This window comes from Zonotrichia albicollis, chromosome 17 (genome assembly GCF_047830755.1).
Source record: "Zonotrichia albicollis isolate bZonAlb1 chromosome 17, bZonAlb1.hap1, whole genome shotgun sequence".
Lineage (NCBI taxonomy): Eukaryota > Metazoa > Chordata > Aves > Passeriformes > Passerellidae > Zonotrichia > Zonotrichia albicollis.
This window is the reverse complement of record NC_133835.1, coordinates 14,790,230-14,817,449: the sequence shown is the minus strand read 5'-3', so window position 1 is coordinate 14,817,449 and position 27,220 is coordinate 14,790,230. Positions and strand designations below refer to the sequence as shown.

Sequence of the window (27,220 nt, the reverse complement as noted above, 5' to 3'; positions counted from 1 at the left end):
AATAGAATTTGGTTTTCAGTCTGCAGTCACATGCAATTGTTTGTCTTTGATTTGAGCAGAATGTACAAATGTATGGCTCGTTGTCATGGCACTCATGGAATGCTTTTCCTTTAGCTCTGCGCCACTTTTACCTGAGTTGTATTTTACTCATTCATTATCAGTAACTGCAGTGTGCACAGTAACTCCTGCAGCACAGGGTGAGTAACCTGTGTGCAGAGCAACTCCCGTAGCACAGGGTGAGTAACCTGTGTGCACAGTAACTCCCATAGCACAGGGTGAGTAACCTGTGTGACTCCTGTAGCACAGGGTGAGTAACCTGTGTGACTCCTGTAGCACAGGGTGAGTAACCTGTGTGACTCCTGTAGCACAGGGTGAGTAACCTGTGTGCAGAGTAACTCCCGTAGCACAGGGTGAGTAACCTGTGTGCACAGTAACTCCCATAGCACAGGGTGAGTAACCTGTGTGACTCCCGTAGCACAGGGTGAGTAACCTGTGTGCAGAGTAACTCCCGTAGCACAGGGTGAGTAACCTGTGTGCACAGTAACTCCCGTAGCACAGGGTGAGTAACCTGTGTGCACAGCCACTCCCATAGCACAGGGTGAGTAACCTGTGTGCACAGTAACTCCCGTAGCACAGGGTGAGTAACCTGTGTGCACAGCAACTCCCGTAGCACAGGGTGAGTAACCTGTGTGCACAGCAACTCCTGCAGCACAGGGTGAGTAACCTGTGTGCACAGCAACTCCTGTAGCGCAGGGTGAGTAACCTGTGTGCACAGCAACTCCCGTAGCACAGGGTGAGTAACCTGTGTGCACAGTAACTCCCGTAGCACAGGGTGAGTAACCTGTGTGCAGAGTAACTCCTGTAGCACAGGGTGAGTAACCTGTGTGCAGAGGAACTCCTGTAGCACAGGGTGAGTAACCTGTGTGCAGAGCAACTCCTGTAGCACAGGGTGAGTAACCTGTGTGCAGAGCAACTCCTGTAGCACAGGGTGAGTAACCTGTGTGCAGAGTAACTCCCGTAGCACAGGGTGAGTAACCTGTGTGCACAGCAACTCCTGTAGCACAGGGTGAGTAACCTGTGTGCAGAGCAACTCCTGCATCACAGGGTGAGTAACCTGTGTGCACAGTAACTCCTGTAGTACAGGGTGAGTAACCTGTGTGCACAGCAACTCCTGTAGCACAGGGTGAGTAACCTGTTTGCAGAGCAACTCCTGCAGCACAGGGTGAGTAACTGTGTTCCTGTGGCAGTATGAGTAACCTGTGTTTTACTCCATGTGTCCCCAGTTCCAAGAGCAGCTGTGCTTGTGACCATGCTGAGGCTCTCTGCATTCATTGACAGAAAAACCACTTCATAAATATTGGATTGAGCTGCTACCTGCAGCACACTTGGTGTGTGATGGTGATCTAGAAATAAATTGGTAGGAATTAGGTGATTATCACTGGTGGTATTCATGAGAGTTTCCAGGCAAATAAATAATGGATAGAAATGTCACTTACTCAGCTTTAAACCTAAGAACAGCATCCTCATTATTCTGTTGACTCAGTAAGAGGGAAGAGCTGCATGAGGGAAGAAAATGGGAAGCTGAAGACAATCAAAGCGTTTCAGAAGCATCCTAAACTCCCCAGTCACAGCAATTTGGGGATGGAGAGCCCAAGAGGGGATTAGCGCTGGGTGAGAGGTTGTTCAGCACTCTTATCCCAGCACTTGAATTGATCTGGTTTAGGAACAGACAATATTGTTTCTCACAATATTTTGAGAATATTGTACCCAGGCTCCTGGGAGCTGCCCCATCTCTGCACCCTGGCATTGCTGCTCTGATGGGAAAGGCTGAGCTGCTGCACAAAACCAGCCAGGCACTCAGTAACCCCCAGTGCTGCTGCTTCTGGGAGAGGAGACCCAAACCTGGGGCTGTGTTCTGCAGACCAAGTTTTGGTGTGGTTTCCCTGGGTTCTGGCCAGGCCTGGGTGCAGTGTGTGCAGCAGTGCCTCAGCCCGGCATTGCTCGGTGTCTGGGGCCCCCAGAGGGGTCTGGCAGCTCCTGGTTTGTCACAGCATCCCTTTCAGAGTCACAGTTTGGCCTTGACCTGCTCCCCTCCCTGCTCTCCTGCTGTGGAAGTTCCATTACTCAAACCCTGATAAAAATGCTGAGCTCTGTAGCTATCTGCTGTCAGGTAATAGTTTTTGCTATCTCCCTTTGCTTCCAGTGCTGATTTGTGACTCGCTTCCCCAGCTATTCATTTTCTGAGCCCTAGCATCAGTGGGAGAACCTCTAGGAGAAAATGAGGACAGGATTTGTGCAGTGCCATCATTTGTCTAAAAATCCATTTTAATACTCTAAAAAAATAAATAAAGTGGCACTAGATATTTTCCTTTGAAGTGTGTTTGTCCTTGGAAACCCCTCACCATTTCCAAAAGCATGTTCTCCCTCTGACAGCGTGTGCTGAGTTAAAGTGAGGACAGGAACATCTGAGCGTCTCTATTTGTGCAGCTTATGCTCAGTGACTTCCACTGGGCTGGAGGTAAAAGGCTCTGCCTGATGCTTTAAACCCCACTGAGGTCTTGTTGCAGCTAAATGGGGTCCTTTGGGGTCAAACAAAATTAGTAATTTTCTCCTATTATTTTATATAAAATGCCCTGTCCTTATTTTTTTTTTTTTTAACAATCCTGTCCTTTGTATTTGTGGTCAGTGGCTTTTCTTTTGTAGTGGGTGCTGAGAAATGTCACTGCTGTCACAGGCTGGGTGAGCTTTAGTGCTGGACTTTAATTGGTGGGTCATGTTCCTTTCTGAAACAGAGAAATAATCCCTGTCACTGCGGCCTGCCTTGCAGCATGCCATAGAAGTACTGGGAATTCAGGGATAAGAGTGGCTTTTTTGGCTTTCATCAGAAATGAAATATGAGTGTAATGGCACCATTATTTCAGTGCAGCCGCATTCTCGGAAAGTTGCTGGGCTTGTGAAGAAAGGGTGAATGAAAGTGTTGGTCATGTTGGAGATGCAGCATGGAAGGGTGAATTAAGTGTTTGTCCTGTTGGAGATGCCCCATGAAAGGGTGAATGAAAGTGTTGGTCAGTTGGAGATGCACCATGAAAGGGTGAATGAAAGTGTTGGTCAGTTGGAGATGCAGCATGGAAGGGTGAATTAAGTGTTTGTCCTGTTGGAGATGCCCCATGAAAGGGTGAATGAAAGTGTTGGTCAGTTGGAAATGCAGCATTCCAAAGGTGCCATTGCAGGGTGTGTGTCCATTTCCCTGTGCAGGAAACCCAGCGTGGGCCCTGCAGGTGCAGCCTCTGAGGGAGGGTGGCTGCTGGTGCCAGAGCCAATCTCCTCATGGTGACATTCCAGAGTGAACCCGTTCTGTCTCGTTAACATTCCTCTGTGTTTTCCTGCAGAAGAAGGATATTCTCAGTGTTCCAGCGTTTAGGCTTTGCTAGTGATGCTGTCTTAGCTCCTGGAGCAGTGGGAGCAGCAGAGGGGATCAGGCCTGTGCAGAACCCCCCTGATCCCTGAGAGCAGCAGCTGCAGCCCTGCCTGTGTGTGTGCCTGGTGATGTGGGGGTGCTGGGGCTCCCTGCTGCCCCTGGGGAGGTCTGGGGTGACACCTGGGTCACCTGAACCCACAGGGAGGGCACCTGGGGCAAACTGCCCTGCCCTGCTGCTGCAGCATCCTCAGGCCGGGTGAGCCTTCCTTCCCTCCAGGCCTTGGTTTGGGGAGCTCCAGCAAAGGCAGCTGAGCAGCCCAGCTGCGTGTGATGAGTCCCAGCTCAGATGTTTGAGCCCTGAAGAGTTTTAGGGTTTTCCAGGTGCTGCTATGCTGGCAGAGCTGGAGTGTCTCCTTAGCAAGGCTGAGGAGCGCAGGTGGCAGCACAAAGGCGCAGAAACCCAACCTTATAAACTCCCATTGCAGCTGTAACCCCCAAACTTCAGCCCTTTCATTGTAGGAGTTCCCAGTTTGGTCTTTCCTGCTTTCCTGGCTGGGATATTGGGGTAAATGTCCCTGCACAGCCAGAATTGCTCTGTGTTGTGTGTGCTGCCCTCTGTAAGGGCTCAGCTTTCCATGCACAGGTCACTCCCAAATCGTGCCACTGAGAGATTGCCCTGCAATGAGACAGAGACATAAGGGAAATATTTATTTTCTCCTTTGTTTTTGGGTCCAAAGAACACTGGGCACAGTCATCCTTTTTCTCCCCACAACGACAACAGTTGTTCTGACAATCCAGAACTTTCTCCCTCTCTCATCCTATTAAACAGCACAGACTCAGTTGTTGTTTTGGTTTGGTTCATTTCATGTTATTTTTTTTTTTCCCTGTCTTGAAAATTCCATTTATAGAGTGGCTGGCACAATTCTGCTGCCACTTATCACGATGTAGCTGAGCTGATGGCACATTCACAGATCTGGAATGCAGGCTGAGAGGATGGAGAGCAAAATGCCTGTAATGGGCTCTTGGTATCTCCAAACCCTAAAGAGCCCTTGTTGATAAATTCTGATTTTGTGTGATTAGGGGAGAGCACCTTGCTGGTCAGGGAAAGTGGCAGAAAATCAAAGCTGCAGTTCAGAGCCAACATCCTAATGTGGGATCTCAGATTGCAATTTCTACTCACACACGTGGTCATTTCTATCCCCATGGAGCATCTGATGGAAGCAAGAGTTGCTGTAATTGGATTCTCTTACCCTTCCTGTTACTGGTCAGGAATTTAATTGAAATTCTGGTCTTTTTAATAATTATTGAGAAATCATCCCTTTTTTCCCCCATTATGGAGGCTTCTAATGTGAACACGATGTTCATGTAAAAATTGAATTTAAAAACTCTTTCTGGAGCATGTCTGAGTTAATCAGCTAAAAGTATCCTTTCATGCTGAGCAGAAGAGAATACTCTGCTGTTTAAGGGTAAAGCTCTGTCCAGCACTGAAGAATGAAACAACTTAAAGGCTCTCAGTCAAGTGGAAGAATGAAGGGAAGCTGGATACAAACCAAGCATGGAGTCTGTGCCACGTGCAGTTTAAATTAATGAAATGTAAGGAATAAAGGCCCTGGGAGTCTGCAGAGGTCAGAGAGGGGGAGGTCTCACACCACCACCATCGGGGGGTGTTTGTTGGGGTCAGTGCTTTAGAACCAGTGACACCAGTGCCACATCCTTAAAGGACAGTCACGAGCTCCAGCTGGGGTACAAAAGGTACCAAAAGTGGGGATTTTGGCTTTGTTTTGCTGTTTTCTGATCCCAGGCTGCCCTGCATTTTAACAGTAACCTTTTGAAGGAGTGTGTGAAAGGGAAAGAGGTGAGGGCTGCAGGAGTCTCATCCTGCTCCCTGCTCTGGAAACGTCTCTGATGCAGCTGCTGAGGCACAGCCAGGGAGAGGGCCAATGTCCCTGGCCAAAACCTTCAAACACAGCCAAGCTCCTCCTCATTCACAAGGCTTTTCTCAGAAAATCGTGGCTTTTAGGCAAGGTGACTCTCTGAACTGCAGGGCCTGTGGTTAATCCTGTCCCAAGCATCCTCCATCCTCCTTCCCAGAGCCCCGGTGGCACCAAGGGAGGGCAAGGGGCTGCTCAGGCACACAGCAGCTCTTTGTTTCCCCTCAGCTGTGGCTGGAGGTGCTTCCTGAGGCTGTCACACCAATGGACCCGGGCTGAGCTCTGTGAGCAGCCCTGCTGCAGCCCTGGAGCCATTCCTGGGGCAGGCTGGGCCTGGCAGGGCCTGAGCGTGGCACAGCCTCTGCTTGGGGCTGAATCTCAAAGACAAGGGATCAGGAAAATGGCAGCCCAGAATTGGGGTACCCCCAGTACCCCAGAGTGGTTCTGGCAGAGCACAGAACCACAGTAACTCCCTGTAATCTAACACTCCCAGGGGTTGGGCTTGGATAAAATAGGAACTGGTGACTCATGCCTTCGTCTTAAACTCTGAATGAACCTAGGCATGAAATTAAAACATGAGTAGCTTTCCCCCCTCCTTTAATTATTTCCACATTTCTCTGTGAATCTTGATTCCTACCCAGGCTGGAAGTGGGGATTCTCTTGCCACAGACAAACCTGTGCTCCCAATGCATTTGGAAGCAGAAAATTCATAAACCTCTGGAAGAAAGTTTGTTCCCGGGAGAATTCTGCTCTGTGTAGGGCCAGTGTCCATTTTCTCATTCCATTGTATGAAATATTTAATCTACAAGTGCTGCAAATTGTTTCTTGTAAGGACTAAAACCATGTGGGTAATTACACCTGGTATTATTAGAAGCTGATCAGGATTTGCCCATCATTTTTAATAAGGCTGCAGATATCTCCGAGCCCATCTCAAGGGTTATTCAGGCAATATTTCCCCTGATTTCATCAGCTCTGTTTGCTTGATGAGCTCTGATGAGGGGGCTCAGGGTGAGTGCAGTGATTGCAGGGGGTGGCAGAGGTGCCACCTTCCCCTGGGCTCTCCCTCTCCCTGTGCCAGGGCTGGCACTGCAGCTGGGGTTCATCTCCTGGATGGTGTGGAGTGAAAGGGGCTCTGCTGTGGGCAGGAGCCATCCCTGCCCCTGCTGGGTTCATCTCCTGTATTATTTGGGGTGAAAGGATCTTTGCTGTGGGCAGGAGCCATCCCTGGGCACAGCCTCCTTCATGGGAGATCAGGCCACCTGCACAGATTTGTGTCTGCCCATTTCTTGCTGCCATTCTTGACTTCCCTTCCCTTGGCCCAGGGTCTGAACACCCTTCTGTCCCAGATTCCATCTCCACAAGGTCCTGGATGGAGATTTAGTTCTATCCAAGGTCTCTGCCCATGACTTTGGTGCATAATTTAGAGCTCCAGCCTTTCTCCCTATGCTCCCCATGCCCTTCCATTGTGTTTGTGCCCCAGGGATGCAGCCACAGCCTTCTCCAGGCCCTTCTCCCACCCCCAAACTGCCCTGGCCCTGCTGATTTTCTGTGGTGCTGTGATTGTTTGCCTGCACACCTCAGCTCTGCTGTCAGGTTTATAGCAGAGCCCTCTCCTCTGCAGTGTCCAATGCATGGGTACTTCCCCTCCACTGAAATGCCTTCCTGGCACTGCTTTGGATTCCAAATCTCATCTGGAAATCTCTTTTATTACCTCTTTAATTTCCTTTTTTCTCTCCCTCCCCCCACCCTCCTTTGCTGCCATTATGCTGACTTTGTAACTCTGTTATTTAAATCTAAAGAACATTTTAGGTAGAATTTTATGAAAGCCATGCCTCGGCATGCCTATTAAAAAAAAAAGCAAGTCCCAAACAAGATTTGTATGTGATATGGCATAACAAAGATTACACTGCATCTAGATTTAAATTAAGACTAAGAACCTGTTGTTCATCAAAATGAACAGGGGCCAGAGAGTGCCAGAGGGGAGAAATGAAAACCCAGCATTGAGAGGAGAGTGTGAAGTCTATAATGAGAGCACAACTTTATCCTTGTGAACATTATTTGCTATTTCTCCTCTGGCTTTGCCCAATTTAATAAAATCTTGGAGAACTTTCAACCCTGCACAACCGCAGATTTTTAATGAAAAAAGATGAAAGAGATCAGGGATCTCTGTTCTTGCAATCTCCTAAGTGAACCTCTGTACATCAGAAACTCTGCCTGCATAAAAGTGCCTGTGAAAGGTAATTTTTAAAGAAATCCCCATAAAGTTTATTCTTGTTTTATTGGATACTAAAGCCAATACTCCCTGTATGCTCTTGGCTTCGTGTTTACACTGGAAAACAGAGTTTTCCAAGGCATGTCTCTTCATTTCTGGCCGTGGGCAGGTCAGTGTGCTGTGCCCTGCTGGGGTTTGTGTCTGGGCACTGAGGTGATGCTCAGGGTCCCGCGGAGCACCTGGGGCTGTGCAGGTTCCAAAGCTCCCCTTGTTCCTTCAGCCCCTGGGGCTTTGGAGGAGCAGAGGGGCCAGGCTGGGCACAGAAATGTCCACAGATGTATTTCCCTCACTTGGAGGCTGGGAAAAGCTGTGTTTGTTGTTTGTTCCTCTCTGCCCCATCAGCGGAGCTCGGTGATGCTCTGGGAAGGGCCCTGGCCCTGCTGCTCCTCATGGAGCTGCCCTGGGCTCCAGGATCATCCCAACACCTCCTTCCCTTCCCACTATTGAGGCTGGGAAGCTCCAGGCTCCTGTCCCTGTTCCTCAGCTGCTGGGGCCCAGATGTGGGCAGCTGTGCTGGCAGCCCAAAGCCAGGGGGATGGAGGGGATGGGGATGGTCAGGAAGGGGCTCAGAGCATCCCCACCCTCCCTGCTCCCAGCCAGGGGGATGGAGGGGCTGGGGATGGTCAGGAAAGGGCTCAGAGCATTCCCAACATCCCTGCCCAAAGCCAGGGGGATGGAGGGGATGGTCAGGAAAGGGCTCAGAGCATTCCCAACATCCCTGCCCAAAGCCAGGGGGATGGAGGGGATGGTCAGGAAAGGGCTCAGAGCATTCCCAACATCCCTGCTCCCAGCCAGGGGGATGGAGGGGATGGTCAGGAAAGGGCTCAGAGCATCCCCACCCTCCCTGCTCAAAGCCAGGGGGATGGAGGGGATGGTCAGGAAAGGGCTCAGAGCATCCCCACCCTCCCTGCTCCCAGCCAGGGGGATGGAGGGGATGGTCAGGAAAGGGCTCAGAGCATCCCCAACATCCCTGCCCAAAGCCAGGGGGATGGAAGGGTTGGGAATGGTCAGGAAGGGGCGCAGAGCACCCCCACCCTCCCTGCTCCCTCCCTGGCCCTCCTGGCAGCCCCAGCTCCCAAAGGGCAGCTCCCCGACAGCTTCCTAATGTGTACAGCACATTCCTGCCCTGCAGAACCTTCCCCTGGCTGGAGAATTAAAAATACAGAGCTGGGTATGGGCTGAGCTCCTGCTTACCCCTGGACAAACTGCTCTGCTGGACGTCCCAGGGGGGCTCTTTGCTGTGTAAAACTGCATTAAACACATCCCATTACATGATGCAAACCACATTATGTGCCTACTTAAACATAATGCTCCCTTCATTCCTCTAATTCCTTGGTGATTTAAATTTCTGTATTTCATGAGGTAGGAAAATGAGAAAATATTAATTGCAGTTGTGCATGTTAATGTTCTGCTATCCATGTAAAAATGAGAGATTTACATGGATAATAAAATAATAAAATTTAAAATTTACATGGATAATAAAATAATGTCTCCAAGAGGAATGTAGGGTCAAATGTTTCCAGGGGATCCCTTTTCAAAAAGGGATCCATTCCTCTGGCTTTTGAGAAAGTGGCATTTTCTGAGGGCTGGGTTTTCTCCCAAACACACCCAAGGCAATCCAATTCTGTTGTGCCAGAGCAGAGAGACTCATTTTGAAGAAAGATATATTATTTGTGGAGAGGAGAGTATTCCCATTTATTCTGCAGTATTTATGGTGCTCTCATGTGCTGGTCCTTGTTAGTGTGCATTCAGTGGGAGCCATCAGCAGCTCAGTGACAAAGTGCTGATCTCACCCCGAGCAGGGCACAGCCACAGCAGCAGCCAGCATCACTCACAGCACCAATTAAAAATATTTACTGCACTGCACTTCCTATGTGAAGTTTAAACACAGCTTTTGCATCTTCTCGGGGCTCTGCTTTGCATAAATTTGATTACAATCTGCAGTTCCCAAAGGCAGGAACGGCAGTGATGGCTGGAGTGTGCCAGAAGGGATTTGGAGGCACCACAGCTCTGTTCATTTGTCCACCTCTGCTCTTACCCCACACTCTCATTTCCAATTATTTGGGGACTTTCTGTGATTCTGGGTATTTACCAATCTGCTGCTTGGGAGGGACCCACAGGGGTCAATCACTGGTGCAGGGCTGGCCCTGCACAGCCCCAGCAATCCCACCCTGAGCCTCAGGGCATTGTCCAAACCCTCCAAGAATGGCAGAGGGGAGCTCAGAGGAACAGAGGAAATTGAGGTTTTGGGGGTTTGCTTAAGTTAGCAATATAAATTAAGCATTTAAATTTTAGCTTACAGAATTATGTGTTGAATTGTGACCTTTTACTTAAGAAACCCCTGCCATGGTACAAAGGGCATGGGGAAATGCCAATTTCTGAAGCTTCTTGTGATAAAGGACGATTCCAGGAGAGGGAATGCAGAAACTGCACTGACAATCCATACCCTCCTCACAACCACATCGGGCTGTGGAGGCTATTTATTCTTATTTATTCTTAATTCTCTTATTTTTTCACAATGCTTCACAGAGGGAGCATCTACCTCCCCCTTTGGGGCATCCACCTGCATCTCCTGAGGAAATGGCTTTTCAGGGAGCTGCCTCAGGAAGGAATAATTCATTTTGCCACAGCCACAAGCCCACAGCCTGAGTGGCCCTGGAGCTCTGCTGGGAGCAAGGCTGTGTCCCCAGGGTGAGAAAAGGGCTCTTGTCTTCCCTCCTGAGTGCTCCACTCTGCTGAGGAGGTGATGGGATCCCATGCTCAGAGCCCTGACCCCAGCAGGAAGGTCTGGCACAGAAGGTTTGGCACAGGAAGGTCTGGCACAAGGCCTGTCAAACTGACTCTGCATTCACACCTCTTTGCCTTTGAAGAGCTCTTTAAGGTTCTGCCCAAAGTGTCAGAAGCATTTCCCAGAGCTGCTAACCTGCAGGCGTGCTTTAACCTTGGATGGCACAAAAATCACAGCAGAAACTTCCTAGAAGTTCCAGCAGCAGCTGAAGGAGCCTGGGGGCAGCACTGCTCACAGCCCCTGGCTACATCTAAATTAGACTTGGAAACAAATTTCCCTTCACTTTATTCCCTTTGCGTTTTGTGGATGCAAATCCCTTTTAGGTCCTTTCCTGGGGAGCAATTGCACTTTAACCTGGTGTAATCCTGGCTTTCCTTGGCTCAGCTGGGCCTGGCACCCAGAGGGTTCCAGAGGGCTCCCAGCTCCTGCCTGGCCTTGCTGGGCTGGGGACTCCAGCAGGGACAGGGACACTGAGGGGTCAGGGGGCTTTGGCTGCCCTGGGACACCTCTGCTCTCTGCCCTGAGGTGTTGAGGGGCCCAGGAAGGAGTTTGCAGAGGGGGGTTTTGCTCAGCTCCTCTCTCTCAGTATTTTTGTGCAGCTCCCATTATAGTCATTAGGCTTGTATGGCTGTTCAACCCCTACATGCTCCACATTTGTGTTTTCCTCCTACCTTTTCAAAAATAGATATTTCAGCGATCTGCAGCATCACATTTGTTGCTGTGGAGACGGTTGTGATGTTGCCAATGGAGATGTGACTTCACTGACAGCCCTGGAGAAGGACAGGAACATGAAGTGGGGCTCTGTTTCCCTCCTGCCCTATCCCTGCTCACCCCCTTCCCTTCCCTCCTCCCCCTGCTGCTCCTTGAGCCTCAAATGATGCTCAGATCCATCTTCTTCCTCAGCCTGAGCTGCTCTTGGCACCAATGTGTGTGTATGGAGCAATGCAAATTGCCTCTAATTAGAGGTGGAACACAGGACTGGATTAATGATTTGTGGATTCTTGCCACACTCTTAACAACTTCACCGACACCCTTTGGGCTGTAATTGTGTAGGAAGAACCCACCAAAGGTACAGGCACGGATAAATTGTCTGATATCCAGGGAAATGGCAGTAATTTCCTGCTTCTTTGCGTGGGCAACCCCAAAGCTAAGTGACAGGTTGGAGGGAGGGAAGGAAGAGGGATGGGCAGAGTGACAAGCCATTATTGCTCCTGCTGCTCCTGCTCAACGTCTGGCAAAAATACAAACGCTGTTCCCCACCCTGCTGCTACCCCTCGGTGTGCCTGATGGGAATTGCTGAGAACAGGTTGGGCAGGAGAGAGGAGAGGAGGAGGAGGAGGAGGAGGGGAGGTTTGCCCGGGGGCTCTGCAGGAGCCCAGCAGAGGCTGCTCTGGGGAAGGATGGCAGCTTGGAGATGCTGGGATGCAGGGCTGTGCTCAGAGAGCTGCTCAGGTGATGCTGGGATGCAGGGCTGTGCTCAGGTGATGCTGGGATGCAGGGCTGTGCTCAGAGAGCTGCTCAGGTGATGCTGGGATGCAGGGCTGTGCTCAGGTGATGCTGGGATGCAGGGCTGTGCTCAGGGATGGCAGCTCTGGGGATGCTGGGCTGTGCTCATGGAGCTCTCAGGTGATGCTGGGATGCAGGGCTGTGCTCAGGACATGCTGGGATGCAGGGCTGTGCTCAGGTGATGCTGGGATGCAGGGCTGTGCTCAGAGATGGCAGCTCTGGGGATGCAGGGCTGTGCTCATGGAGCTCTCAGGTGATGCTGGGATGCAGGGCTGTGCTCAGGACATGCTGGAATGCAGGGCTGTGCTCAAGGATGGCAGCTCAGGTGATGCTGGGATGCAGGGCTGTGCTCAGAGAGCTGCTCAGGACATACAGGGATGCAGGGCTGTGCTCCTGGAGCTCTCAGGTGATGCTGGGATGCAGGGCTGTGCTCAGGGATGGCAGCTCTGGGGAAGGAAGGCAGCTCTGAGGATGCAGGGCTGTGCTCATGGAGCTCTCAGGTGATGTTGGGATGCAGGGCTGTGCTCAGGGAGCTGCTCAGGACATACAGGGATGCAGGGCTGTGCTCATGGAGCTCTCAGGAGATGCTGGGATGCAGGGCTGTGCTCAGGACATGCAGGGATGCAGGGCTGTGCTCAGGCATGGCAGCTCTGGGGATGCTGGGCTGTGCTCAGGGAGCTGCTGCTCTGGGAAGGGCAAACCCAACGCTGAAGTTTTGTAGAAATTTCCCAAACCAATGAGCTGCTTGCCCCCGGGGAGGTGCAGGGCCCCGGGAATTCAGTGGTGTTTCTCCCTGGCAGCCCCAGGCTGCCTCAGAAGTGCTTGGTGCTGTGATGGCAATTGGGTTTCAGCTGATTGCAGCAAAACTATGAATCAACTGCAGCCCGTTTTTAATAATGAAACACTCATAATCAGAAATATATTCACAGTGCTACAGCTCTCACTGATTACATGCAGCAACTGGTGCCTGCAGCCTCTTCTTGGACTCATATTCTCTATCTTGCCTCTTTCTTTTTTTTTCTTTTAAAGTTTAGGCATCAGACAAGAATCCAATATTCAGAGCAGTTGATGTGGCCTGAGATGGAGCTGAATGCAAGGATTTACAGCGCTGTTTTCTGTGCTCCATGCAGCTCATTTCTGATGCCCGGCTGGGAGAGTTTCCTCTCCTGCCCCAGGCCCAGCCATCAGCAGCAGCACCAGGAGCACAGAATGTGGCAGCCAGGACGGGCTCCTGAGATCACTTGTGGAAATGGTGCAGTAACCTTGAGTGCTGATAAGGGAAAGTGGATTTTCCCTCTCCCGAGTGCAGCCCTGACAGGAGGATAAGTTACTATGGTGATGAAGGCTATAAAACAGATGGAAATAAATATATGTATAATGCCTTTTAGGTATGATCTGACAAAAAAGTGGTGACCTGGCTCCATGGGACTCGGTGGAGATTGGAGTGTGCTCCCACTGATATTTGTGGGAGTCGGGAGTGATGGATGGGAGCCTGGATTTGTGTCACAACAGCTCTGCCAGGAGCCTGGGCTGCAGCAGCAGCTCCTGAACGTCACATTTCTGCCCTGGTCACTGCAGGCCTTGCACCCCTCAGCCCCAGCTCTGGGGCTGTGATTCCAGCAATGGCAGCTCCCCATCAGCCCTGGCTTTGCTCACACAGACAAGTGACAGGGGCAGAGCTCTGGGTCCCTCACAGCCTGGCTCTGGATGCTTCAGCTCCAAACATTTTCTGGGGGACAAAAGGAATAAATTAATTCCTTTCCCTGCTTTCTGCACCTCCCTGCCCACAGGTCACTGGATCGTTTCCAGCTGACCCTCAGTAATGGTTTGTTTGTCTCCTTCCATAATCTCCCCCAGCCTGAGGCTGCCTGGCCACTGGACTCTTTCTGCCCCTTATCTCCATCAGAGAAATGCGAGAGTGAGTTATGGGGAGAGCTCAGGCAGCACCAGGGTAATGGGATCATTATGGAGATTCATTCTGGAGCCTGTTTGCTTTCAGAGTTTGGTTCATGACTCATGTTTGTTCACAGGATGTGATTATAGAAGTTTTTAGAGCAATGGCATGTGTGCACTGGGGAAGGGCTCGCGTTGGTTTAAAGGGATCCTCTCAGATGAGGAGGAAAGGTTGGGTCTCACAGGGGACATGAGGAGTTTGTTTTTGTCCCAGCTGCCTCTGTGAGCCTGCAGGTGCCATTCTTCAGAGTGAGCTGTGGCAGGGATGCTGTGCTGCACCTGGGCTGCAGGCTGGGATCTGCTCTTGTTCTGTATCCTGGTTCTGCAGGCTGGGATCTGTTCTGCGGGCTGGGATCTGGTGTGCAAGCTGAGATCTGCTCCCTGTGTACTCCTGTGCTGCTCTGCAGGCTGGGATTTGCTCTCTGTGCTGCTCTGCAGGCTGGGATCTGCTCTGCAGGCTGGGATCTGCTCCTGTGCTACCCCTGTGTGCTCTGCAGGCTGAGCAGCTGCAAAAGCCGCTTTGGTCAGGAAAGCCCAGGGTTGAGGGAGCACAGCAGCTCCCAAAGTGCTGAACCCCAGCCCTGCTGCTCCAGGTCCTGCACACAGATATTTGTCAGGGTTTTATTTCCCCATTCACAATTTTGTTCTCCCAGAGGAGCTCCCGGTGGGCTGTGCCACCAACATTTCATGGGAGTGCTTCAGCATCCCTGGCAGTGCCAGCAGTGCCAGCAGTGCCCTGTGCCTGGCTGGGAGTGCTTCAGCCTCCCTGGCAGTGCCAGCAGTGCCCTGTGCCCCCTGTGCTGGCAGAGCCAGGCCTGGGCACACCCCCGGAGCTGCCAGGGGCTCTCCCTGCCCTGGGCACACCCCAGAGGGTGCCAGGAGGGCAGGGAGGCTCTGGCTGAGCCCAGAACAAGCAGGAGCTCAGCTTGCCCAGCAGGGCAGAGCCTGGCTGTGCCCAGGAGTTGGTCCTGCTGTGCCTGGGCATGGTCAGGGTCTGGGCTGGCCCAGAGCTGCTGTGGCCTGGGCCAGCTCTGATTTATCCCTGCACTGGCGCTCCCTGGGCAGATGAATCAGAGGAGTATTTGCATTCCCTAAATTTAGCGTGTGCAGCTCTGGAGCCAGCCCGTGTGCCTGTCTGCATTTGCATTCTGTCACATTTGGCTGAGGGAGGTGCAGAACATGCTGGGTTGAGCAGGACCCCTCGTGGCCACTCCACCCAAACCTGGCACTGCCAAACCCCACTCACCTCCCCTGGGGTTTGCTTCAAGGAAAACTTCTCCACTTATACCAACAAAGTTTAAAAAGTGCATGAATATCTCAATTACAGAGTTTACACCTCAGTTACCCTTGTGGAAAGCTGCTCTGGTGTAATTGCATCAGCCTGAATCCACAAACCAACATAACCAGCAGAGTTTCCTTTGCAAACAGCCTTTAAATCTCTCCAGTGCTGTTTCCAAACTGTCCATTAGTTTTTGCTCCCACATCCTCCATGAAATGTAATTACTGGACATTAAACATTGCACAGCCAGCAGGGCCTCACCCCCTGCCCTGGGACTGTCCTGTGCCCCTGCCATGGGCACAGGTCCTGCCCTAAAGCTGGGCTGTCCCTGCTCCATCCTCCTCCTCAGGGTCTGGATGCTGCTGCGAGCACCGGGGATGCACAGGAGGGACCACAACAGCTCTTATCTCACATCTCTGTTGGTACAAAGGTTTTATCTCACAATCTGATCTCATTTTCGGCCCTGAGACTAAAAGGAAGCTCACAGGGGTGGTCTGGGTTGTTTTTGAGGAAATTAATTCCCATTTTCATCCCCGCTCACTGCTGTGATCTGAGGTTATTGAAGCACAGGCAGAAGAAATGGCAGTGTTTGGGTGCCCCAGGGATTTACCCCACTAAAATGAAAGTTCACCTTTGCAAGTGGAGCACAGCAAGTTCTGTAAGTGCTGGTGGCTGTTGCTGCTCGTTGTGCTCCTGTTTCCTCCCCTGGCAGAGGGGCTGGGGGTGCCAGGGTGTGGGCACACGTCGGGGAGCAGGGCAGCATCACTGTCCCACCACCGAGGCACCAGGCCCTACAGAAGACGTTAATGAGGCTTGAAATCACATTTGCATTGCAAATGGCACGATTTGTTCTGGCTTTATAGGGAATTAGTGAGAGCTGTTTGCTGCTTTGTTCCAATTGTGCATGTGAATAATGCTGCAGCTCCGTGGCTCAGCATGGGAAAGATCTTAGTCACAAACAAGGCAGGGGAAATTAAAAATATGCTGTGTTGAACACATCAGCTATTCAACTTCCTGACTTCTATTTTATCAGCCACCCTGGAATTACCAGGCCCCAGAGGAGTCCTGCTCTCCCTCAGGCCTGAAGGACTGATGGTGATTTGCTCAGTTCCAGGCAGATTGTTAATTACAGCTCCATTAGAGATCACCTGAGGGGTTCATCCAGGCTCCTGCAGTGGCCCATGAGCTGTTTTGGGCAGGCAGAGCAGAGGGGTGAGGCTTTGCCAGGCTCTGAGCCGGTTCTGCCCCACGCAGGGCATGGACACAGCTCCTGCCTGCTCCTCCTCACAGGTTGCAATTTCATCACAGATTCCTTTCTGGGCATGTGGAAGAGCAGAGGGTTCAGGAGCAGTTCCCACTGGTCCTGGTCAGGGGTGCTGCTGTTCAGGGTGTGTTTGATGGCTTTGGCAGGAGGGGTGTGAGTTTGGGTGCTGACACGGTGCCAGCTCTGCTCTCCCTGCTGGGATGGGCACAGGGGTCTGCAGAGGGGGAGGCACTGGAGCTGCTCTGTTCCTCCAGAGCAATCATCCCTAATCCAGATAAAAGCAAAGCAGCCGGGTGATCTCACAGCCAGCATCCAACCTCTGAAGTGTTGCCTTCTTTTTTCCCCTACTTGTGTGTGTTTTTTTTCCTTTTAATGCTATTACAATTTTGTTTTAAAGTGAGCTCTGTGCTGCCTCAGCCTGACAGCAGAAACACCTCAAGGCTTCACTGTGATTCAGCTGAATGCCACTGTGATAAATGTTTGCAAAGTTGTTTTCAAAAGGGTGCAAAGAAAATCCATTCCATCTACTCGTGGTGGATTTCAGATCTCTCCATCCTTAAGCAGCTGTAACAGAACATGTCCTGAGTCTGTGGCCTCCCCAGACTGGTGCCTGTCTGCCTCAATTGGCATTTCCAGGACTTTCTGAAGAGATTTTGGGGAAGTTTAGAGAGGTTCAGCTTCCTCTGCATACAGAGACGTTGCTTTTTTTGGCTCTCTGCAAACAGAGGCTTCAGAACAGTCACATCCACAAATTATTTAACTTTCAAATGCTCATTAAATCCCTGGCTCCTTCTGCAGGCTCTGCCAGTGCCACGTACCAAACTCTGGGAGCGAGGTAGGAGGAGGAGCAGGATAAAAATGGCTTTTCCTGCCCTCTGCTGCTGCCTGGGCAGGCACTGTCCCTCAGCCCTGGGGTCCCTGGGTGCCCAGGGCAGCTGGGGCAGCTCCAGAACAGCCCAGAACAAAGCCTGGGCTGCACTAAGGGGGCTTCTGCTCCAGCTCCTTGGGCTCAGTTGGCAGCAGAGCACCCTGACAGGAGGATGGAGCCTCAGTGCCCTGGTAGCACTCTGGTAAAGGCAGAATTATTGTGATAATAATACACTTTTCACACTTTTCGCCATCTAAACCTTGTTTTTATTCCTGCTGCATAGTTTTAGCAGGAAAAATGAAAGAAAAATTGCTGTCATAAAAGACTCATCTGCTTGCCACGCCACTGACATTTAAAGATTGCACACATTAAAAGGCTCCTGTGCACCACAGAGGGGCACAGAGGAACCTGGAGATTTGTGACAAAAGGGGGATTTGGAAATTCAGCCACCCTGGGTGGGTGTGAAGCAGGCCTGGGATGGAGAATGATCCCCCTGCATCCCACCCTCCCTGCAAAACACAGGAGAAGCGAATGAGATCATATTGGTTTCCTGTTTCTCTGAGGCTTCTCAGGAGAAGAAATCCTGGTGAGCGGATTTTTCAGAAAATATGACAGTGGCACATTGGCACAGAGCAGGGTCTGTGGCACAGCCCTGTTGGCTGTTTAGGAGCCTTTCCTTGGGGACTGTCAGAGGGAGGAGGAGGAGCTGTCCTGGCGTTCTGCATTACTTGGGGAGTTTGCAGAGCGTTTTACAGGTTGCATTTGTTGCCCAGAACATCATTGTCTGAGCTCTGAATGGTTAGTTTCCCAGCTAGCAGGATGCTTTGGGAATTGTTTCTCTCCCTTTGCCTGGCAGCAGTGTTTGCTGCATGGCTGCAGTGGTGCTGCCTGGTGTCATTATTTCATTGGAGGCAGGACAGGCTTTCTTTTGGTCTTGTTTCTGTATCAGGCTCATCTTGCATCCCTGTCATCCCAGCAGTCCAATGTACTCTGTCTATAAATTAGGAATATATATGGAAGATGTCTAACTCTGAAGCTCATGGACTTGGTGTGGTTTGGACACAGGATGGCTTGGGATAAATAACATTTATGTTCTCTACAGGAAGGTATTTTTAGTATTTTATTAATGTCTTTGTCAATCAAAGTTTAAAAGTTATTTTTATAGGAAAACCATCCTATGCTAAATGTTTGAAGCTCTCACAGTAAGTAATAGTGTGCATATTGCTACTGCTATTTAAAAACTAATTGCTAAGGTTTATTGGAGAACTGTGAATATTAAAGGCCAGATTTGTCCTGTCTCATACCATGCAAGTCTTATTAAATCTGTGATCAGAATCTGATCCAATAAAGAAACTTTTCTCCACTGATCCTCAGCACACCTTTTAAGACAATTAACTTGGCTGAGTATTCTGATTTGATCTTAAACAGGAACATGTTCCTTGCAAATGATTTATAGCATCCATTTGAATGAATAGTGCTGTTAAAAGAACGCTGGGAAAGAAAAGCTCAAATGTTATATGAGGTAAAGCAGAGAAACAGGACGGTAAATTTAATAGAAAAATGCAGGAATGAGAATTGACAGTCCCAGTCCCAGCCAGGGCTTGGTGCAGACAGGGAGAGTTTGAGGATTAACCAGAACAGCTGAAAACCTCCTGTAGGACACAGAGCACAGCAGAGCTGGGAGCAGGCAGAGAGGGGAGGGAATCTGGCAGCTCCTGGGCCTCGGAGAGATTTGTGTGATGTTCAGGTGTGCTGCTGTGTGTGGTGCTCAGGTGTGCTGCTGTGTGTGCAGCTCAGGTGTGCTGCTGTGTGTGCAGCTCAGGTGTGCTGCTGTGTGTGCCGCTCAGGTGTGCTGCTGTGTGTGCTGCTCTGTGTGAGAGCAGAGCTGCCCTGGCTCACCTGCCCTGGCTCCTGGCCCACAGGTGACAGTCCCTGGTGCCTGGCACTGCCCCTGCTGCCAGCCCTGGGCAGGTGTGGCCTCACCTGGCTGCCCCACCCCAACTCACTGCTGGCATCACTCCTCCCATTGAAACACCTCGGCATCATCGAGTGCAGCCAGACCCGAGGAGCAGGAGGGGAGAAGGGAAAGCAGGAGAGGAGGAAGGGAAAACAGGAGAGGAGAAGGGAAAACAGGAGGGGAGGAAGGGAAAACAGGAGGGGAGGAAGGGAAAACAGGAGGGGAGAAGGGAAAACAGGAGAGGAGGAAGGGAAAACAGGAGGGGAGAAGGGAAAACAGGAGGGAGAGGAAAGGAAAGCAGGAGGGGAGGAAGGGAAAACAGGAGGGGAGAAGGGAAAACAGGAGGGGAAGGGAAAACAGGAGGGGAGAAGGGAAAACAGGAGGGGAAGGGAAAACAGGAGGGGAGGAAGGGAAAACAGGAGGGGGAGGAAAGGAAAACAGGAGGGGAGAAGGGAAAACAGGAGGGGAGAAGGGAAAACAGGAGGGGAGGAAAGGAAAGCAGGAGAGGAGGAAGGGAAAACAGGAGGGGAAGGGAAAACAGGAGGGGAGGAAGGGAAAACAGGAGGGGAGGAAGGGAAAACAGGAGGGGAGAAGGGAAAACAGGAGGGGAGAAGGGAAAACAGGAGGGGAAGGGAAAACAGGAGGGGAGAAGGGAAAACAGGAGGGGAAGGGAAAACAGGAGGGGAGAAGGGAAAACAGGAGGGGAAGGGAAAACAGGAGGGAGAGGAAGGGAAAACAGGAGGGAGAGGAAGGGAAAACAGGAGGGGAGGAAGGGAAAACAGGAGGGGAGGAAGGGAAAACAGGAGGGGAGAAGGGAAAACAGGAGGGGAGAAGGGAAAACAGGAGGGGAGAGAGAGGAGGAGCAGCACAGCCAGGAGCAGTAGCCCAGCCAGGTGTGCCCTCACAGGGCTCCAGCCCAAAAGGGAGCTCTGGCAGTGGTTTGGGGGTGCCAGGCTGGGCACCACGGCTCTGCTGGCAGGCAGATTATCCCATGGGGCTGTGACATTGTCCTGGTCCTGTGAAATGTCCCTAAAGACTGGGAGCAGCACGTGGAGCTGTATGAGCTGGGGGTGAAAAGCCTCATCTCTGAGCAGGGAGCTATTGGTGTTATTGTGAACAGGTTCCTGCCAGAGCCATCCTTTCCCTCAGGTGTCACCAACAGCCCCACGCTTTCCTTGTCCAGCTCTTTGCCCTGGAATCGTGTCCCCCTTGGGCACCCAGGGCACCCCAGGGTGAGGCTTTGGCACCACAGATCTGCTGAGCCTTGGGGCAGAGCTTCCCTGGCCACCCCAGGTTCCACTCACACTGAAGCCCAGATGGTCCCTGGATCCAAACAGAGACAGCTGGCAGTCTTTGACTCGCAGACATCAAACAGCCTTGTGTTTGCTCGGATTTCCCTGCAGCTAATCAGTTAATTGGAGTTAAGTACTCTGAGACGTTCCACATCCCTCTCCTCCCAATGAAGAGGCGCTGCCAGCGAGCTCCAGGGTCCAGCAGCTCCTGCCCTGCAACGTGCCTGGAATGGCAAACTCGGGAGACACAGGCAGGGCAGGGGCAGTGCCCTCAGCCTGGCACTGGGCAGCTGAGCTCAGAGATCAGGATTGGCAGGGTGGGCAGCCCTGGCACAGCTGGGGCTGCCCCTGGAGCCCTGCAGTGCCCAGGGCCAGGCTGGACAGGGCTGGGAGCACCTGGGACAGTGGGAGTGTCCCTGCCATGGGCGATGGTCAGTGTGCCCCCCAGCCCAGCCTCTGTGTGCTCCTGCTCTGTGCCATAGCCTGAAACGCTCCGCAGCTCCCTCTGAGGCTGCCGTTATTGTTTTATGAAGACCAAATTAATTCAGAAATATGAAAAGAATGGAAATAGGCACAAATATGCCAATTTATGCATTTAGCTCTTCCCCCCAGCATTTTTGATTTTCCTCTCCTTCTTCTTTTCCCCATCCCCTTGAGCAACTCAGGATGGCTGTGTTTCAGTAAGAGCTCAAAGCAGCCTCATAAATTCTCATCCTCCTCCTCCCAGATGCACAACTGGTTTTTAAGTGCAGTATAGAGGTTTATCCTCATTTAATCACTCGTCTCTCCATTTTCGATCTCTGAAGGCTGAGATTTCAATAGTAAACAATATTATAAACCTTAGTTTTTATGAGCTTTCACAAGCCCCAAAGATTTGCTGCCTTACCACTGCACAGAGATCCTAGACCTTGCTGAAGATCAGCTCCTAAAAGCCAAGAAGGTTGCTCAACCAGTTCTTCCAGAGCTGGTTCTTTCACAAAACTTTATTTCTAGAATTCTGATTTGGTTTTGTTTTTTTTTTTTTTTCCAGTTTGAATTCTGGTAGGATGTTTTAGGCAGCTGCATTTTAATCTTTAGCATTAATTAGCTTGGTAAAGTATAAAGTAGCAGAAGCATGGATGACAATACTAATGAAAGTAATAAAACCAGATTAATGGCTAAATCCAAAGAAACAGAACCCTCTGTCTCCCTGCAGACATGGATATTAATGAGATTTCCTTTGTTTCTCTCTGAGGGTGGGCAGTTTCTCCCACCCCACAAATCTCTGCAAGCACCAAAGTGTTTTGGTATTTTGTGCCTGGTTCCAGTTAGAGCTGCAGGCAGAAACTGGTAAATACAGTGAAATACTGTTAGAAACAGGGCTTTCTGACCTGACAGTAAAAGTGACAAACCAATAGCATTTATGGGGCTTTTCTTCCTTGAGGTGACCAAAGAAGAGGTGCTTTGCTCGTTGGTGTTTATACAGAGTGAAGTTCTGAGGTTGCTTTGCTTGGGTAGGAGAGATAAATAAAGTTTTCAGTATGTTCCCAATGTATTCTGGAAATTTAAATACATAGAAATGGAAGTTTAAATACATAGAAAAGAGGTGAATTAGGGAGATTCTGCCACGCCAGCTGCTGGCCTGGTTATCTGCTCAGATAAATAGTGCCAAGTGTCCTGAGGAAAACTGGAATAGACTGGTGAGTTAGCAGTGCCTGTGAGCCTCAAACATTTTCACTTATTGAATTATTTCATTTTCTGTTTTACTTTTATATCAAGTCCCTTCTACCAAGACGACTGAGAACCTGTGGGTAATGAGGCAGGAAATATTGACAGCAAGGGCTGATCAATGGTGAGGGTGAGAATTTTTTCAAACAGTTTGAAGCTTTCTTAGTGCTACTTTAACTCAGACTTCTGAGAACCGCTGAGACATAAGAAGTCTGTTAAAATTCATTACTTCTTTCCCTTTATTTAAAGGAGGAGAAATAAGAGACTGCTGATGAGTTGCATGGAAAGGTCAGAATTGACAGCAACTGTAAAGAAGAACAAAACAGCTTTAAAACCTCATCCCTTTCTGATGATAAATAAAGAGCATCATCTCAATTATTTTGCTCTTCCGAGGACCAGTTTCAAGTGAAGATTTTTTTTTTATTCCATGCAGTTTCTTGTCTGAAAACAAATCATGTTGTCAGGAGGAAGCGTCCTTCCCTTGGGTGGACTGAGTGAATTCTGAGCACCCAGGGCTGTGGATTGTGCCCCAGAGAGGGCTGGACCCTGCAGGGGCAGCAGGATGGGGCTCTGTGTGTCCCATGGAAATGAGGGGAACTCTGCTCTGCTCCAGGATAACCCTGCTCCAGGATAACCCTGCTCCAGGATAATCCTGCTCCAGGATAACCCTGCTCCAGGATAACCCTGCTCCAGGACAGCCCTGCTCCAGGACAGCTCTGCTCCAGGACAGCCCTGCTCCAGGACAGCCCTGCTCCAGGACAGCCCTGCTCCAGGATAGCTCTGCTCCAGGATAGCCCTGCTCCAGGATAGCCCTGCTCCAGGATAACCCTGCTCCAGGATAGCCCTGCTCCAGGATAACCCTGCTCCAGGATAGCTCTGCTCCAGGATAACCCTGCTCCAGGATAGCCCTGCTCCAGGATAACCCTGCTCCAGGATAGCCCTGCTCCAGGATAGCCCGGCTCCAGGACAGCCCTGCTCCAGGATAGCCCTGCTCCAGGACAGCCCTGCTCCAGGATAACCCTGCTCCAGGATAGCCCTGCTCCAGGATAGCCCGGCTCCAGGACAGCCCTGCTCCAGGATAGCCCTGCTCCAGGACAGCTCTGCTCCAGGATAGCCCTGCTCCAGGACAGCCCTGCTCCAGGACAGCCCTGCTCCAGGATAGCCCTGCTCCAGGATAGCCCTGCTCCAGGATAACCCTGCTCCAGGATAACCCTGCTTCAGGATAGCTCTGTTCCAGGATAACCCTGCTCCAGGATAAGCCTGCTCCAGGATAACCCTGCTCCAGGATAACCCTGCTCCAGGACAGCCCTGCTCCAGGATAACCCTGCTCCAGGATAACCCTGCTCCAGGACAGCTCTGCTCCAGGATAGCCCGGCTCCAGGATAGCCCTGCTCCAGGACAGCCCTGCTCCAGGATAACCCTGCTCCAGGATAACCCTGCTCCAGGATAGCCCTGCTCCAGGATAACCCTGCTCCATTGCAGTTTTGCTCCAGTCTACCTGAGCCAGCACAGGATTCTCTCACCTGCTGGGTGCAGGTCTGGCCTGACTCTTTGGATCCATCAGGAAGAGAAGCCAAAAGCCCCACAATCAAAATTCAGCTTTTATGGAGCAAGGAAATTATCCCCGAGAGAAAAACCCCTGCTGGTGCTGCAGGTGCAAACGCCATCTCCAAATGATGAACCACGAAGAGGAGAGCGAGCACAGGGAACTGCTGAGCTTTGACAGCAGATGTGACCCCTGAGCCCACAATAATGAGCTGCCAGCCTGTCCTCTGTCGCTGGGGTGTGACTGGGACCGTTCAGCAGCCCCGGGGTTCCCAGGGATCCCTCCCACCCCTGTGAGGGAGGAGAAGCACTGGGGCTCCTGTGGAAATCCACATTTCACGGCAGAGCCCTGGCACCAGGAGCCTTCAGCTCTCACATCAATCATCAGTGGTTATGAGCTGGCTGGATCGCTTTCAATGTATGGATGTACGAATTTACTGATTTTGGAAGGGATGCCGGACTGCCCTGCTCACTCCGAGGGGCTGGCCCTCCCTCCGATGCTCTCCATGTGCTGGGCAGGTGAGGAGACTTTCCCCGAGTTACAGAAGGAAAAGGCTCCCCTCTCGTGGCTGCGAGGGAAAACGGCACTTTCTGCACAAAACCGCCTTCTGCACTTCCCGGGCTGCGGGGAAACACAAGTGAGTTACAGAACTGGAACTTAAATATATAATAAATATATAATATATAATATATAATATATAATATATAATATATAATATATAATATATAATATATAATATATAATATAATGTTATATATTATATATTGTAACATAATGTAATTTATATTACGTTACGTTACGTTACGTTACGTTACGTTACATTATATTATATTATATTATATTATATTATATTATATTATATTATATTATATTATATTATATTATATTATATTATATTATATTATATTATATTATATTATATTATATTATATTATATTATATTATATTATATTATCCTGGTGCTCCATCCCAGAGCCTGCCAGCTGTTCTGCAGCAGGGGCTCAGCAGCCTCTGCCCTGTTTGCTTCAGGGAAAGGGAAATATTTGAAGGGAATTGACTGAAGTTATTTAAATGACAACTAAAAGTCATGATCTATATCAAGAGTCAGAAACATTAGAGGTGAAGAGCAGATTTAAAGCTGTTTTGCATTTGCTCTTTTAAAATGCTTTCTTAGTAAATGTTGACTTTTATGTTCTGGATTTATTTTGCTCTATAAAGTCTGCTCTTGGAGAGGAGACCTGATAGATAAATGTTCAATCCATTCTGTAAATCAGGAGGCACCCATTCAGGCGAGCAGGTTTTTTGGTTTTATTAGGTTAAAAATGCTGGAAAGCATCTGTTATTTACAGGACACCTGGTTTCACTTCCAGTTAGTGTGAAACTGCTTTTGAATAAAACCTGAAACTCAATTTAAAAGCTTTAAAAACAGCAGCTTGAAATTATTAGTTAGAAGCTGTCTTGAAATGCTTTGGCTGCATCAGGAAGAGAAGCTCACACAGGCACAAGCTCCAATTAAAATCAGGTTTTATGGAGCAAGGGAAGCCAGAAAGCCAATGCTTGTTCCTCATGTCTGTCTGTCAGAGGTTTGGAGCTCACAGACTCAGCCTCTCACACCTCCTTTGAGTGGATAAATGGCAAAAAAAAGAGAAGTTTTCTTGCTTTTCCAGTTCCTTATTGGTTCCTCAGTGCTGAAGGACCTCTCATTGAGCACAGATGTACTGACACTCAAATACAGCGAATTTCCTTTCCCCCTGTTCCTGCTCCAAGTAAAGCTCATTTACTCATTTTACTGTCCAGCTTCTTGGAGCATCACTGCCTTGACTTCCTCTACAATATCAGCAGCAGTGATGCACGATTTGAGAATACAGAAATAGTTTATATAAAATTTAAAGTAACTGATGTTTAATTTATGCCTCACTCTAAGCTGTTACTATTTCATATTTCCTCTTTAAATTTGCATATTCTTAAAACACACACATATCAAATAAACTGATGGGTTTTTCTTAAATATGTATTTGATCGATTGCAGAGACACTTAAATTCCAGGGAATAATTTGATCCTTGGGATTTGATGCAGGACCTAGAAGGAAATAGAAAAAGGTTTGGATTCAAGGCTATGATCTTGGACAACTCTCAAAAGGAAATATAGAAAAATGTAGTGCAGGAAAGAGGCAGCCTGAAATTAGAACTGTTGTTAGCACAAATAGAACAGATTTAGATTTTGGTTCTTACCCTGGTGATATTTTTATACCAAAAACAGGCTAAAAAGGGGAAGTATTTTATCTATTGAAAATCCAAATAGAAACAATGCCTTTTTGATTTCTAGATTTTTCTCTTGAGGAAAATGTATGATTTTCAAATAATTAAAATAATCAAAATTATTATAATTGTTATTATTACTAAATGGGCTGTAATAGGCCCAATGCTTTTACACACGCAGTAGAACTGTTAATTTTTAATTATTACTTTGTGGAACTAAACCCTGCCATTTTTCCTGACGTTGAGCAGATCTATCCAGAACACCTGAAAATGGGATGGGAATGGAACGGATCTCAGAGCCAGAGCAGGACCAGAGGAGCTCCCAGCCCTGGTGTGAGTACAGTCTCTCAGAGCTGGTGGGAACCTGGCTTTTCTCTGCTTCTGTGTCCTGTCTTTGGCCATGTCCTGCCCTTGGGCCCTTCAGTACCAGTTTGATTTTCACTGGGGCTGAGGCAGGGCAGGGCCACAGGGACCTGAGTGCTGTGTTTGGCTGTATTTACCAAGCTGGGAAATCTTCTGGAGCTGGAAACATCTCCAGATGTGTTTGCTGTTTAGCACAGGGGCTCTGGGCACTTCCTCAGCTCCCTGGGGCTTCTCAGGAGGTGCAGCCACAGCCCCAGAGCAGCCAGGGTTTGTTCCCATCCTCAAATACAAACACAGCCAGGGAGGGCACTGCAGCCAGCCCAGCAAACCCCAGAGCAGGGAAGGGCTCCACGGAGGGCTGGGAGCTCCTGTGCTCATCCCCTGCACCCACAGCAGGATTCCAGAAGGAATTTCCCCATGGAAAGGGGGCTCAGGGCAGCTCAGGGTGGGCACAGCAGGAATTTCCCCATGGAAAGGGGGCTCAGGCACTGGAACTGCCCAGGCAGGGTTGCAGTGCCCATCCTGGAGGTGTCCCAGGAATTCCTGGGGGTGGCACTCAGAGCTCTGGGCTGGGCACAGGGTGGGGATGGGCACGGCTTGGAATGGATGTTCTGGGAGGGCTTTTCCAACCCAAACGATTCTGAGAGCTTTGTTTATCTAAGAAATACGTGCAGAGGTCTCAGATCCTCCCTGACAGTGGGAACCAGCAGCCTTTGGGCATGGGAGAGGTTGGGGAGGGCTGGGTTCTTCCCTTGTGCCACAAACACCCTCCCCACCCAGCCCTGCTGCTCAGCATCCCCCTCAAAAGCCTTTTTGG

General features: G+C 50.1%; 1 long non-coding RNA gene across 1 annotated transcript in view; it reads left to right on the top strand.

Annotated features, from left to right (window-relative positions):
• LOC113459890 (uncharacterized) overlaps positions 1–23,291 on the top strand; it is a 64,239-nt gene extending 40,948 nt beyond the window's left edge. Inside the window, exon 5 of the long non-coding RNA XR_012583020.1 lies at positions 22,485–23,291. This is a non-coding gene — a long non-coding RNA (uncharacterized LOC113459890). The remainder of the gene's footprint in view (positions 1–22,484) is intronic.
• The last annotated feature ends 3,929 nt before the right edge of the window (positions 23,292–27,220 follow it).